Source organism: Peromyscus leucopus, chromosome 14 (genome assembly GCF_004664715.2).
Source record: "Peromyscus leucopus breed LL Stock chromosome 14, UCI_PerLeu_2.1, whole genome shotgun sequence".
NCBI lineage: Eukaryota > Metazoa > Chordata > Mammalia > Rodentia > Cricetidae > Peromyscus > Peromyscus leucopus.
The window spans coordinates 55,899,583-55,913,749 of NC_051075.1; the positions used below are offsets into that span (position 1 = coordinate 55,899,583).

The following is a 14,167-nucleotide window of genomic DNA, read 5'->3' on the forward strand; positions in this document are numbered from 1 at the left end:
TGTAATAAATACTTATTAGAAATATGAAATTAAGTCAAATGATCTTTCATGAATCAGCCATAAAAAAATCTTTAAAATGAAAAAAAATATGCAAGACATTAACAGAAAGGTCTAATGACTCTGAAAACAATCAAAAGTATTTGATTTTAGATAAACTGGTCTTTGCAAGAAATCTTAAATAGGTTTGGGGCTATGTGCCTATAGGCAAGTAGGCAATTATGACCTATAGTAACCTACAGGTCAGTGAGCAATTTGTTGGGGAGAGGGATGGAGATAAGGAGGGACAATACAAGAGGTGAAGAGGCCACAGGGGTACCAGATCGGAACCACATGATGGCGGAGGAAAGAGATATTGGAAAATTGGTAGATACAAGAGATAGAAAAACACAGTGTCTATGCGGGGTTCAGGGGAATGATATTCAGGTCAAGAAGGGAAAAGCCTGAACCCTGGCCTTTGGGCAAATGGCTGCTGATGGATTTATTCACTAAAACACTAAGACAGTGAATGTATGCTCTTTGATCATAATGAAATTCTAAGACATTCAGGTCCCTCCGAGATAATCCTGAATCTTCCTTGTAGGGCTACCAAGAGAAACTATGGGCCCCCAAGAAATGTCAAAATTCCTTTCTCGCGCCCAGATCATAAGACCCACTTACCACTGCTCCCTCCAGTAAGAGCCAAGGCCGGCTCGTGTCCAAGGCAGCATCATGTCTGACTAACCTGGCTTCTCCAACCAGGATCCTGACACCGGGGCCAAGGCAAGTGTAGGCAGCCATATGAAAGTGAACTGACTCTGCCGTCTTGGGGTGGAAGGCCTGGGAGAAAGCCACTAGGAAAATCGTTATCTGGAGGCAATACAGGTAGGGGAACGATTGAGGGCTGGATGCCTAGAATAGAGAAGAGGGTCAGAGGGACTGAGATGGGCAGATAAGGGACACAGTGGTCTAGAAGGTTCCCCACAGAAGGCAGGACGTGAGACTTGTCACCAAAATAGGGAGCAAAGTGCTTGAACCTACCTGAAAAGCAGAGTCAGGTCATGGATTTGGGTGAACCTACTATCTGGGAAAGCCAAGATGGACCTTTTATGAATATATAAACAACAACACAGGCAGACAGGGAGAGAGGTGATGACGTTCCAGTGAGTTCTGCTAATGGACTCATCAGATGCAGGGGATGAAGGCTGGTAGGAGGTAATCCACACACAACCCCAGTTCCCACACTCACGCATGGTTCAGGTAGGTCCTGTGACCTAGCCAGCCTTGTACACAGTAGCAGGGGAGCAGTACCTGTGGGAGTCTGTCTTTATCCTAAAAGTTCCCAAGGATGTCTGTATCAAATAATACAGTGACTAAGGAACCAGAGCCTGCCAGCTCTCTGGGGATCACCTGTGTAGACACCCGCAAGCAGAATCAATAGGAAAGATTAAGCCAAATAGCCAGTTCTAACTCCCTTCCCCCGACCTGGGTTATCAGAAAAAGAGACACAGCCAGCACACAAAGCTGGCATCGAATGTGACAAGGGTCCCAGATGGTGTGTAAAGCACTCAGTCCACAGCCCTGATTTGTACCGCAGCAGCAATGACAGGAAGTGTAGGGCCACGTAACTCTCTGCTCTTGCTCAGCTCTCTGCAGAATCCCCAGCCTGCGGATTCATTTTCTATCCCTGGACAGGGGTTCACTTCTAGACTTCTCTAGGCTCTTCCCTATTACCTTCCAACATAGATCCAGGCCCCCTAAGGAAATGATCAGGATTTCTTCCCTCCAAAAACAAACAACTTAAAAGTAACTCATATAGTATAATGGAGTGGCAGAATGCAGGTTGGCAGAATGCAGGTTTATGGGTTCGCATACTTGAGAAAACTCCAGGGAAGATCTGGCCTGCAGGAATGGTGAGAGCCAGGATTAGCCACTGGAGCTGGGGCCCAAGGGAAGTGGTCATTCTCCACAGCTCCCAGTGGAGTCCGCTCAGGGGCATCACCGGTACTGGATGCCATCTTCTGTGACCAGAGGGCAGTTGTCGGAGTCTGGACACTTGTAAAGGTGGGTGTCTGCGAAAGCAGCGGGGCTCCTGGGTAGACAAGCTGCCAGTGCTGTGTTTGTGACCATGCTTCTCCTTGTCACCTCTGGCAGCTCTATTCACGGTCACTACAACCTGTCGAGAACACCTGGGGACAGTGGCTGCCATCCCACAGAAGGGAAGCTGCGGCTCAGAGACCTGGGAACGGGAGAACTAAGAAAACCAGCCTAACTTCTGGCTGCCCGGCCCTGGATGGTGATGCTGGCCACAGCCAGAGACTCGGAGCCAGGCCAGCGGGAGAGAAAAGATGAGAGGCTACTCAAGGCGTGGCTGCCATGATACTTATGAATCAGAACTACTCGGAGAGAACTCACTCAGCCCCTTCAAATCTCCTCAGTGGATGTGGTTTCCCTCCCAATCGCCTCACATTCTGGTCACTCTTCCCTGTTTGGGACGGAGGGAAAGGATTAGAAATAAATCACAACTACTTCTCTATTCCCAGAAAGAAAAACTGCGCTTCTGAAACTAAATCCTATTATGAGAATTTTCTGGAAAGGATATAGTGTTCCAAGAGGCCTGGCTTCCAAGGACCCAGGGCCTAGGTGAGAAATAACATTCAAGGAGAGGAAGGGGATGAATGTTTAAGGATCTGGTGGTGCTAGAGTCACTGGTCATTACAATTAGGGGTGGTTAAAGAGTTAATTTATAGCTAATGTAAACATCAAAACCACAATACCATTTTAATTATGCTTATCACTTTACTGTTGTCTATGGGTTTTATTTCTTGAAAACTTTTTGATTTGGAAGAAATCAAACCCCGCCAGCTACCCAGAGACAAGGGGTTCCTGAATTGTGGCTTCTTTCTCTGGAAGAATCTGGAAGGCATGAGACTAAAGCCGGAGTCCCAACCCCAGCTGGGGAGCCTCAAAGAGCAACATTACATTAGTGTTGTATCTCTACGGCAGGATGGGATAACAAGGGGGAGCCCCTAATAAAACCCCTCAACAAAGTCTAGTCATGAGAAAACCAACACCAGACAGAGCCATTCTACAAAGTCCCCAACCAGCACACTCCTCCCGAGCGTCACAGTCTCAGAACACAGCAGGGTTTGAGAGGCTGGGCTGCTGCGGATCAAATGAGTCTGAGGAGATGAGAATAACGAAGAGCAGTCATTGTCTAGATGGGATCCACAAACAGAGAGAGGACATCGGCGAGGAACTGGAGAGATCAGCGGTACCTGTACTGTACCGTCGCTAACACTGTACTAAAATGAATGTCCATCTTATTAACCAAGGCGGTCTGGTTGTGTGAGATGTTGACTTGAGGGAGTGGGGGATGATGGATTTGCAAATCTGCTGGCAATCTAACATGATTTCAGAGTAACAAGTTAGCCACAAATCTTGGGGAGGGGTTCGGTGTACATTCAAACCAACTAACTCAGAATCTCGGGCCCGCGAAGCTCTCCAGGGATTCTGCTGTGCAGGAAGAAGCAATGAGAGCCATCGAGGTGGAACTTTTAGAGGTAAGCCTGCATTAGCATATCCTGGAAGAATTATTAAAGCTACTGGTGGCCTCGGGCCAGGGTTTGGCTCAGCGAGTCTGGACAGGGATCTAAGAGTCTATATTCCTAACAAGTTCCCAGGTGATGGATTGGTGGCTGTCCTGGGGCCACACCCCCAAAACCCACTCTTCTCCATCCTTGCAACTCCATAGGGTCCCTGGTTCAGCAAAACTACAATCCCGTGGAGGCTGATTGCCAATGCAGTGTCACCCAGGCTCACAGAGGCAAAATTCAGGACTTAATAGGACCCCAAGTGGCTGGTTTACACAGGAAAATCATGGATGGTGCAGGGAGGGGGGACGGGGAGGAGCTGAAAAGGCAGGGCTGAACACCCACCATTGTGCTGGTCTCAACAGCCTGATCCTTCCCCAGGAGGAGAGATATGGGGAGAAAAGTCAGAGCTCTGCACCTAAGGAACCAAAGACGGAGTTGAGAGAACAGCGTCTCACGATCCCCGCAGTCCTGGCCAGTGACGGCAACCTGGCACAGAGGGGAAGCAGGCTGGTGCTGGGCTGCCATGGCATCTCCAGGAGCAGCCAGGCCTGACCAGAAGGCAGTGACCCTGGAAAACCAGCAGCGACAGCACAGCCCAGGACTCCCAGTGACTCTGCTCGGGGTTGAGCCCTCCTTCCGTCAGAGAAAGACAGTCTGACCCTGCAGGCTTTGCTTCATGGAGTAGGGCAAAGAAGACGTGTGGGGGCGGGGGTTGGAACAAAAGGAAACAGGAAGGAGAAAACCGTGGCGAGGGGGACGGCAAGGGCTGTTGAACAAGCGGCTCTTTGCGGAACATGGCCTCCTTCAGCTCACAAAGCGGGAACAGCAGCACCAGGTCACCTGGTCTCCTGTTAAATATGGACCCTCCCATGCAGCCATATGGGGCCCCGTGTTCCCACTGCCAGGAACGCACCACGCTCTGGTTTTATCCATCCTGCCAGTTCTGAACTTGCAGGTCACGCCCCGGCCCAGAGTCGGTCTCTTGCTCCCGCCACACCTGCCTGACCATTCACCCCGACGGCGCCGCTCTTCCCACAGGTGCCCACACTAAGGACTGCTGCAAACCTCCCATCAACCCTGCTACCCGGAATTTGCTTGGGGCCCTCTTAGAGCAGCTCCGTCTTTCCAGGGTGTCCCTGTGCGGTGGCAAAGAAAGCCCCTCCAGTCTGCAGTGTAGAGGCTGGCCAGCTCTGGTCTGCGTGGAAAAGATAACATTGCTGATATTATTAACCTGGCAATCCTCGAAGCACCTCCTGTGAGCCAGTGAGTGCACACGCAGCTTTTCAAAACAGTTCGACCTCCCTAAAAACCACAGTCTGCCAAGACTCCAATAAGCTCCATGCTTACAGTCACTAACAAAAGCCAGGGCATCTATGTACCAGGTACTTAAGAGCACTCAGTTCAGGCACACAAGATACTCAAAGAGCAAGCATAATCCTCATCTACAGTTCTGTGGAGGTCACTAAAGTATCAGCCTCCTAGATTTTCAAAACTGCCCTGTACACCCAACTCTGTTTCCACCCTCCTATCCTGGAAACTGTTTTGGGTGCTAAGCCTACAGGCAACATGCTGATGTTTTAAATCCCAAGTAAGCCAACCATTACATCCAAAGCAAAAAGCAAGTGACCATTATCTTGAACAGAAAGGACATTATATATTTACTTCAGTGGCTGTAAAAGACACCATAAAATAGAATAATGCAGCACATATCCTCATGATTAAATAACAGAGCTTGCTAATTATTCTCCTGGGTCCCTGGATACATCCAACATGGTCACCAAGAACAATCAATTCTTTCAGAAAAATAAAAGAATGCAAATAGTCTCTGATCACTAGAAAAATCTGCTTGTTGTATCATTAACAAAGAGAATAGAAATGAGGCTCAGATTTGGGGTTTTCTGATCAGACAGTTATCTCATCTGCAAGCGTGGCTGATCATGGACAAGGGCCTGCCATATGTGGGGTCTCGAGACCCAGAGACATGCAGGACACAGGAGCAGATGATGGACTCAGGAGAGGTGAATGCTGACAAGGCAATAGATCAGAAACAGAATTTCAACAGGTGACATGGATGTGTCAGAATGGACATAGCACACAAGACTGTGGTTTCATCAGGAAGACTGATGTCTCCAAAGACCTGGGAGAACAGGTTACGCATCCTAGACCTGAGATTCAGGCCATTGACTGAGAACCAGAGGGTAAGTTTGGACCTAACCAGTTGAACAAGGTAAGTGCCCTAGTCACTTGGAAACAAGTGGGAGTCTATCTCTGCCCCTAGGTCCAAGCTTCAGGGCTTTTTAATACCGCCAATGAAGATGTGGGATGTAGAAGCCAGGAGAAGCCTCCAAGGAGCAGGATGTGGCCCTGTGGCAGGAGGGGTCTTACAGCCTGCCTGGCTACCAGGGGCAAGGTCCCGGGGTGCATGGTGTTCAGGTCCACTGCCAACCATGTAAGATTTGCTCCCAACCCAGAAAATAAACTCTAAAACCGAACCTGACTTCATCCTCCTAGGCCTCCCTGAGGAACCTATGGGTTCCCCATGGAAGTAGCTACCAGGAGCAACTTAAGTCCAAATGGAGCCATTGAGTCAGGAGGGACAGTCCCTGCAACCTTGAAAGGGTTTATTGAAACACAAAACACACAACACTGGAGGTGTCACATGACAGCAGGAGCCACAGCTGTACACTTGACCCTCACATGCAGCCTTCGCTGAGGTGAGATGCCTTTGGGAGTGATATGGCAAAAACGCAGTCTGTTCCGTAGCCAGTTCTGAGGACCTACTTATTTCCTCCAAGTTAAACGTGCCCTCTGGCACATACGGCCAGTCCTTTCTGACAATCCATAAAAGTAGGGAAGACCAAGCAATGGCAATACAGGAGATGGGAAGAAGGTTGCTTTTATCCCTCCCTAGAGAAAGATAACTCACTCCCCGGTACAGTCCAGGGCCCAAGTCAAGACTACGGGGGGGGGGGGCGCTCCAATGGCAGAGTGTGATGGTGCCGTGGACGACCACCCTGGGACCACAGGCCAACCTTGGCTGACATGGGTGAGTGGGTACTCAGAGCATGGAAGAACAAATGAGGTTGGAAAGACACAGGAAGGAGCAGGGGACCACAGTCACACTCAGTGTGGAGCCGAGTCAGCCAGCCGAGGACAGCGGAGATCCAGCAGGCTAGCCTCGAGCCCTTCACTCGCAACAGAAGTTCATGAAGGTTGATCTGCCAGAGGCTAAAGGCCTCGCTGAAAGATATCTGGATCCTTCTGAAGCACGAACAGGCATCTCTCTTCCTGTGCCTAGAGGAGGAGGGCGGGAAAGGAGGAGAGAAGAAAAGAAAGAGAGGTGAGAAAACATCAGCTCAGCACCATGGAGAAAAATAAAAGACAGCAGGTGGTCTGGCCAGCTCACCAGCTCCCAGACCCTGGGGACCACTTGGTTACCTGACTACACATCTGCCCAGTCTGGGAACCAGAGGGACTCGAATGTCCCAAAGAAGATATTCAGGCAGTAAAATCATGAGGCATCAAGGCTCTGATCCCTCGCCCTGGAGAACATTTCGTGGTTTCTTTTTCCAAAAGTATAGAAAATATATGCCAACCCAGAGTCCCATCTCACCCTGACTCAAGTACAATCAGAGCCTCTGCAAAGGGTCAGGTGACTCTGGGAGGCGGAGCACTTTACATGTCAATCCAGCTCAGTCTCTCTGAACCAAACACAAGACACAGTGAAAACTGGAATTTATGATAATGACCTCCCGTTAGGTTTTAGGCTGGAGCTAATCAAGCCACAGAGGTCTTTCTCAAAGCTGCTGTAAAAAAATGACAAGGTCCCATCGGGAACCTGTCTGTGAACCTGTCACCCTCTAGTAGATTCCCCAGGTGTCTGGATCCCAGATTAGCAGGCTCCATAATTCTCATTTCCCCAAGGAAGTTTATAAACACAGGTTATCAGATTCAGGACATCAGAGGGTGCATCCTCCATCACAGGGGTTTACCTCAACTTAATGTGTCCCTATTTCTTCACATCCTCGGGTCACACATCCTTCCAGGAAATGTAGCATTCTCCCAACCCTTGCGTCTGATAATCAGGGACAGCCTAGATAGGCCCAGCTGTGGACTACTGGTCAACCACATGGTACGAAACCTCCCTCTTCCTCTGAACTCACTTAGAGGCCCGCTATGCTGCTATCTACCTGTTTATCTGTCTATGGTGTTAGTAAACTCTTCTCGAGTCTCTTACCCAAATGGCTGTCTGCCTCACACCCCACTGAGCTCCAAAACTGAGGCCTTTCACTTTGTAAGACTTGTCTTCCTCTGCCCTTGGAGAAAAGATCAATCGCATTCTACCCTTCATTGGTCAGAGTATTTGCTGTAACCCAATCTCATATTTGCTAGTGAATGCATGCTCTATGTGGCCAAATCTGTTAGTTGCCAGAATGACCCATTCCTTCCCAGGATGGACAGGCTGGGATGTGACCACAAGATAGGCTTCCTCTCTGGGCTGAGAACATTCTGCCAGACCAAACCTTTCTGGTGTATTCACCAGAAGCTTGCTCCTCCAAGATCTTCCTGAAGAAGCACAGTTCTCTTACCATTGGTGTCTCAAGCATGCTAAGGCATTTAGAAAGATCTGTGACCCTGGGAGAGCCTACTAGCCACACCTTCCCAGGACACAGCCATATCTCTAGGATAAAGAGCAATGGTCTCAATGCCAAGTCCAGTACCAATTAGAGACAGGGTCATGTTGAGGCTACCTGAATGGTTGAGCTGCTCAAAAAACCACTTCAAACTCTGAGGGAAAGAATCATCTGGAAAGCTGGACTGGGAGGATGAGATCCCAGACGCTATCATTTGGCGAAGTACACGAGTTCTAGGCACCCAAAGACACGTCTCAAGACACCTGCTGACTCACTGAAGCTGGTTTTTGCCCCATGATTCTCTGAAGGGAGATCTAGAGCTTGAGAAGCCAAGACAGGGCCCTAAGGACTGAATCCCCATTTCAGCAGAGCCCATGGAACAGCCCCGGAAGTGGGAGGTGGCCAAGACAAGACAGGAGCATACTCACTCAGCCAGTGCCCTGATGCAAACACCGAGACATGTTGAGGAAGGAACTAGCACTGGATCGGGTGCCCAGGGAGGTCTCAATGCTACGGAGTAGATATTGGTCTTCAGGATGAGCAGCATCTGGCGAGGGACGTGGTATAAGGAGCTGGCTGATCTCAGGCAGGTAGCTGGCCGCGTTACCTCGGATCTCTGAGTCCTAGACGGCAGCAAGAAGACATGAGAATGGATGGTATGGTACAGGAAGGTCACAGTGCCAGGAGTGTGGGTAGCCTGTGACCAAGAGGACACAAAGAAGCTCCGGGTGGAGCTTCTAGCACAGCTACCTTGGCAACCCTGTGGAGCATCTGCCCCACGGCCACCAAAAAAGAAAAAAAGAGAGAGAGAGAAGCATTGGGGTCCTGTGGCCTGACCATCCAGATGGGAGTTCCTAGGCTGGCTCCCAGGCAAGCCCTGGAAACAGCACTAGGGTCACTGAGAAAGGGCCAAGGACTCTTGAAGGCTTTATTGATGCCAATTTCAAGGCTGGAAGAAGCCCTACCAGCTAACCAAGCCAGTCCTATATAGTCCATAGATAGAACACCCAGGTCCCCACCCAGCCTTGCACACACATCTATCTCCTGTCCCCTGTCTCCTGTCCCACAGCCTGGTCCTGATGGTGGGTGCCTGCCCAACAGCCAGCACACCCTCTCCTCTTTAAAGCGACTCCCACTGTTTATCTGACCTTTGGTCACACTCTTCAGGAACCAAGAGCTACTTGCTAGCCCTAGGCTACCAATACCTTGTTCATTCTCAGCCAGTGGGTTTCTGAGTACTTATCTCTCCCTCTAAGACTGGCTCATTGCACCTTACTCCACAGAAATGCTTAAAACATCGGACCTGAGCATCCTGCTCAGAGCCTGCCAAGGGCTTCCCTTCCTCCGGAGAGAGCCGAGTCCATACCTCTTCCCATAGCACATAAGGCCCCGTGTGGTGTTCTCTGTGCCCTGACATCCTCCAGACCACACGAAACGCTTTTACCCTGGGCCTTAGTGTGCGGGAGTGCATCCTTCAGGCGCTCCGAGGCTGGTGACTTTCTTTTCCTTCACACCTCGGCTCAAATGTCAACCACTATCCCAGGTCTCTGCGCCAGGCTCCCCAACCCCATCCTCACACCACTTTCCTTGTTTCCGCCAAGGTCCCTGCAACCTGCAATTATCCCATTGCTTGTTTGTTCAGTTGTTGACTGTCTGTCTCTCTCAACCAAAGTGTAAATTACACAAAAGGCCTGTCTGTCTGTTGATCGCGGGATCCTTGCAGCACGCTCAGGGACCAGCTAAAGCAAATGTTTATTGAATGAATGAACTCCAGGAACTGTGAGCAGGCGCTTTACATGCAAAGGACGGTAGCCCCGGAAGCAGAGCTCCTACCATCCCTAGATGCACCTCTGCTAGGGTACTTTTTAAGGCTGGAGAGCTGGAAGAGCAAGTGCTCATCACACCCGTTTGAAGGAAAACGGAGCCAATAACTGCTGAGAGACAGATTCTTTGAGACTCTGGATCCAGCCTTTGCTAGAGGCGCTTGTAACAAGGCAGCTTGCAGGGAAGGACCCCCGAGGCCCAAATGGCTGATGGAACATCCAAGGTCCTGGACAGGCAGGGAGGTGCCGGAAGTGGTGCCAGGCTCTCCGGAAGCATGAGTAGGACCAATCTCTACCTACGGACAGAAGAGCCTCGGTGGAGCCTGAGCCTGCTCACCACTAAGAAATAAGCAAATAGCTCCCGCGAGCCTGGCAGGCGCACAGAGGGGGACGGGAATACGGGGAGCGGGGAGCTCCCAAAAGTCCATGTCTGTCTAGACAGTCAAAATCCATGAATGAAGGAGAAAAGTAAAGAAAAGGGGCCGGTTCACTCGGACAGAGTGTTTGCGGATGAGGACAAAGCCGAGAGGACGGGGCCCAGGGAACGGTGCCCAGTGGTGGGTGGAGCCGGGCAAGAGCTGCCGGAGTAAGATGGCCCTGGAAGGTGCTGGAGGAAGCCTGGCATCTCACTAACCTACTGAGGTCTAGGATTTTAAGTCCACAAGCCTTACCTCTACTCCAGGCTAATAAGGTCCCAGGGACACGCTAGGCTATCCTTCTTCTGCCTTCTTCACCCCAGTTCCATAGTTTCTACTCTCCTCCCTACCCTCTCATCCTATGTGGCTCTGACACAGCCCTCCCTACAGAGACACACAGCCCACCAATCACGAACCTTAGACACCGGGTTGGAAGGGGTCCACGGGCCCTGACCCTTGCATCTGGGACAGGGTCACCTACCTCAGTGGCGGTGGCTGGAGCCTGGCTGATGCCCTTTTGACCGGAGTCCCAGGACCGGGCTGTCAGCATACAGGCAAACAGTGGGTAAAGCTCCGCGGCCCCCAGACGCTGACTGTACTGCTTCACCCTCCCATGTTGGTCCAGATCAGGACTGCCACAGATGGCAGTAATCCAGGCGGAACTCCTCCGTGAGCACCTAGAACCAGGCCAGCGCGGTCAGGAAGCAGCCTCTCTCGGCCCAAGCCGGAACCCCCGGACTAGTGCTGACCCACTGCACGGGGGAATGAGAGGGACACCATAGTCCCCAACACTCAGCCATTCCTAACGCCTACGTTCAAAGCTAACCGAGTTTGAATATCATGAAAGCTGAAATTCCTGGGACGAGAAACGATCTAGATTTCAGGTTTTTTTCTCTCTCTCAGATTTGCATATGCATAATATCTTGGGGCTGGATCACACATCTAAGCATGAAATTCATTTGTTCATACATGCTTTACATGCGTGGCCCAAAGGTAGTTTTATACAATGTGTTTAACAATTTTGAGCATGAACGAAGTTACGCGGCATAGAATTTTCCACTTGTGGTATCATAGTGCTCAAGAGCTTCAAGCTGTGGGAGTGCAGATTTTCGGATCACGGATACTCAACCGGTACTGGTAAGCCTCGGTCCTAACTGACAGAGACCGCTAACTGCCCTCCAAAGTCGATATAGGTACAGGCTGCTTCCCTGGTCTCCCACAAAGACATGCACAGCCCTCTACCTCAACACTGACTGATGAGGAGCAAAACCTCCACCTCCCTGGAAGCTCTTCCCACGCATTCCCTAGCCCTCTCCTCCGCTATCGCCTCCTGTGAGTCCTAGGGACCAGAGCTCTGTGGACTCCATCCACCACACCCAGGACTAGCGTGTGAGCAAGTCAATGAACTTCTGTCATGTCCGGGCCGTCTGTCACTGGGGCTCCATGTGACAACGGCAGGCCTAATTTGACCTGCACCCCATTTTACCAAGCCTTTTAGAGGAGGCTGGGCTCGGGGATGTGGTATCAAGGCCTGAGAAAGGGGCCGAGGTGAATATGGAAATCTCCCCAGGACCGTCTGCCTCATGGAATCAGGTCAAGCCAGGGCCCCAGGTTGATGGTGCACATCCCACTTGGACGGTGCTGGGTGGGGCTCATTCATACTTGCTGTTTGTCCTCATTCCAGGAAGGCAGACTAGGGCCTCCAGCTCCCAGATCCCACAGGCTCAACCCAGTTTTCCTCGCTAGGGCTACATATGCAGTCACCTGTCTCCTGAAGTTCCCTGGGAGGACAAGGCCACACTGGCACATTCCTCCTACCTGCTCCTCACAGGAGCTCTAGAAGAGGCCAGAGCAACTTCACTTGGTTGCACCGAGGCTGCGGTTCAGGAAACTCTTGGGCTAGGGCTATACAAAAATGGCAGTTCCTGCGGGGGAGGGAGCCCTTCTCAGCTACCTGCCCACCCCCACCCCCCCGCAGGGCTTCTGGAGGGCATGGGGGGGGCTCCAATCCCACGAAGGAGCAGAGTTTTCTCCTACCTGGTAAAGCCCATGGTCCAAGAGGACAATCTCAGTCTTGCCAGTGTCTGGACGCTTCCGCACTAGCACATTGCCTGGGTGGGGGTCACAGTGCACGAAACCGTTGACGAAGATCATCTCACTGTACAGCTTGCCCAGGTGGCAGGAGATCTGGAAGGGAAGCGACCCCGTGGGAGCTCCGCCCTGCCGGACTTGCGCCGGGAACCTTCTCTCATCACCCAGTCTAGCCACATTCAAGGGATGATGGGAACCATTGGGCCAGAGCAGTTTGAGATAATGCGTTCTCACGTCTAAACGAGGGCTCAGCTCAAATGCGGCCACACACGAGAACCACCTGGAACTCAGACGTGGCGGGACAGCCCCAGCCGCCAGTGTTTTCTGAGTTTCCCAATGTCATTTCCTGCATGTAAGGGGGAGGACGGCTGCTTCTTCATTTCCTGACGGCTGTCAGTCTTCACCTCCCACCTGCCCTGCCCACGCCCCCACCCATCTCTCCACCCTGCTCTCTTATTAGCTCCTATTCACTCTTTCCCAAAGGTGAGACTGGGTTGTGGGAACAATCCCCACTCCTTCAAAGAACAGGGCTGGTTCAGGAACAGGTGACAGATACAGTGACCCTCTCTGGAGATGCCCTGATGCCAGGCCAGTCCCAGACAGACCCAGAGTCCAGGCCCTTGCTCCCCTGTCCCCATCCCCCAGAGCCCAATACTAATCTGATTTATGATGTCTGTACAGAAGAAACGACACTGGAGAGGCCATTTAAATCATCCTGTCATTTCTGCGCGCCCTGCCAAGGCAGCCTTCTTATCTCTACTCCCTTTTTTATTAAAGCTAAAAGCCTCTTCCAGCTAGGGAGCAGCTGCTGAATGGAAGCAGACCCGGGGGCCCCAGATGATCTGTCGATGGGTCTCCAGGGGACAAAGATAGGCTCGGCCAGGAGGCGGACGCCGCAGGACACCGACTGTCCTTGGCATCCCTTCCAGCTCAGGTGAACTTCGTGGTCGTTAACAGATGAACGCAGTGGAGACGAAGGAGCTGGGGTTCACGGAGAGGGGGCCTCAAGATTACCACTAAGTCCTGTGCAACAGGTTCTAGGACCTAAGTCTTGCCTCCCTCCCTGTTCTCACCTTCCAATACACACACACATGCACGCATGCACGCACGCACGCACACACGCATGCGCGCGCCACATCAGCTTTCTCTCCTTCGATGATCCCAGTGTCTTCCCACCTCGGACCTTTGTGCAACCATTCTGCTGCACAAAGCCTCCTCCATCTCCCATCACCCTTCTATCCAGGCTGGAGGAGTGCTCCACCACACACTCCTAAAGGATACCTGGCTTTTTTCTGTTACAGCACTAGCAATTATTCGTGTGATTATTTGACAAATGACCATCTGGTTCACTATCATAAACTCCAGGACAGCAGGGACTGGCTCTGTTTTGTTAAATGGCTTTATTGGGGTATAATTGATGTGCTATGGACTGGCTCTATTATGCATGCACTTGCTTGGACCAGCCCCAGACAGCAAAGTAAGACTCTGCACTCAACCTGAATGAGCTCTCATGGGCTGCGGGATGCTGTGTGTTCTACCCAGTGTTTATCTTAATCCTATCCGTCTCCCCAAGACCCGACCATTTAGAACCAGCACCAAGTTAAAAGATCAAGAATGACCTAACGGTCATG

At 51.2% G+C, this 14,167-nt stretch overlaps 1 pseudogene; it reads right to left on the minus strand.

Moving 5' to 3' along the window:
• Positions 1-1,974: 1,974 nt before the first annotated feature.
• On the minus strand, positions 1,975-13,764 carry LOC119086171 (annotated as a pseudogene).
• Between the last annotated feature and the right edge of the window lie 403 nt (positions 13,765-14,167).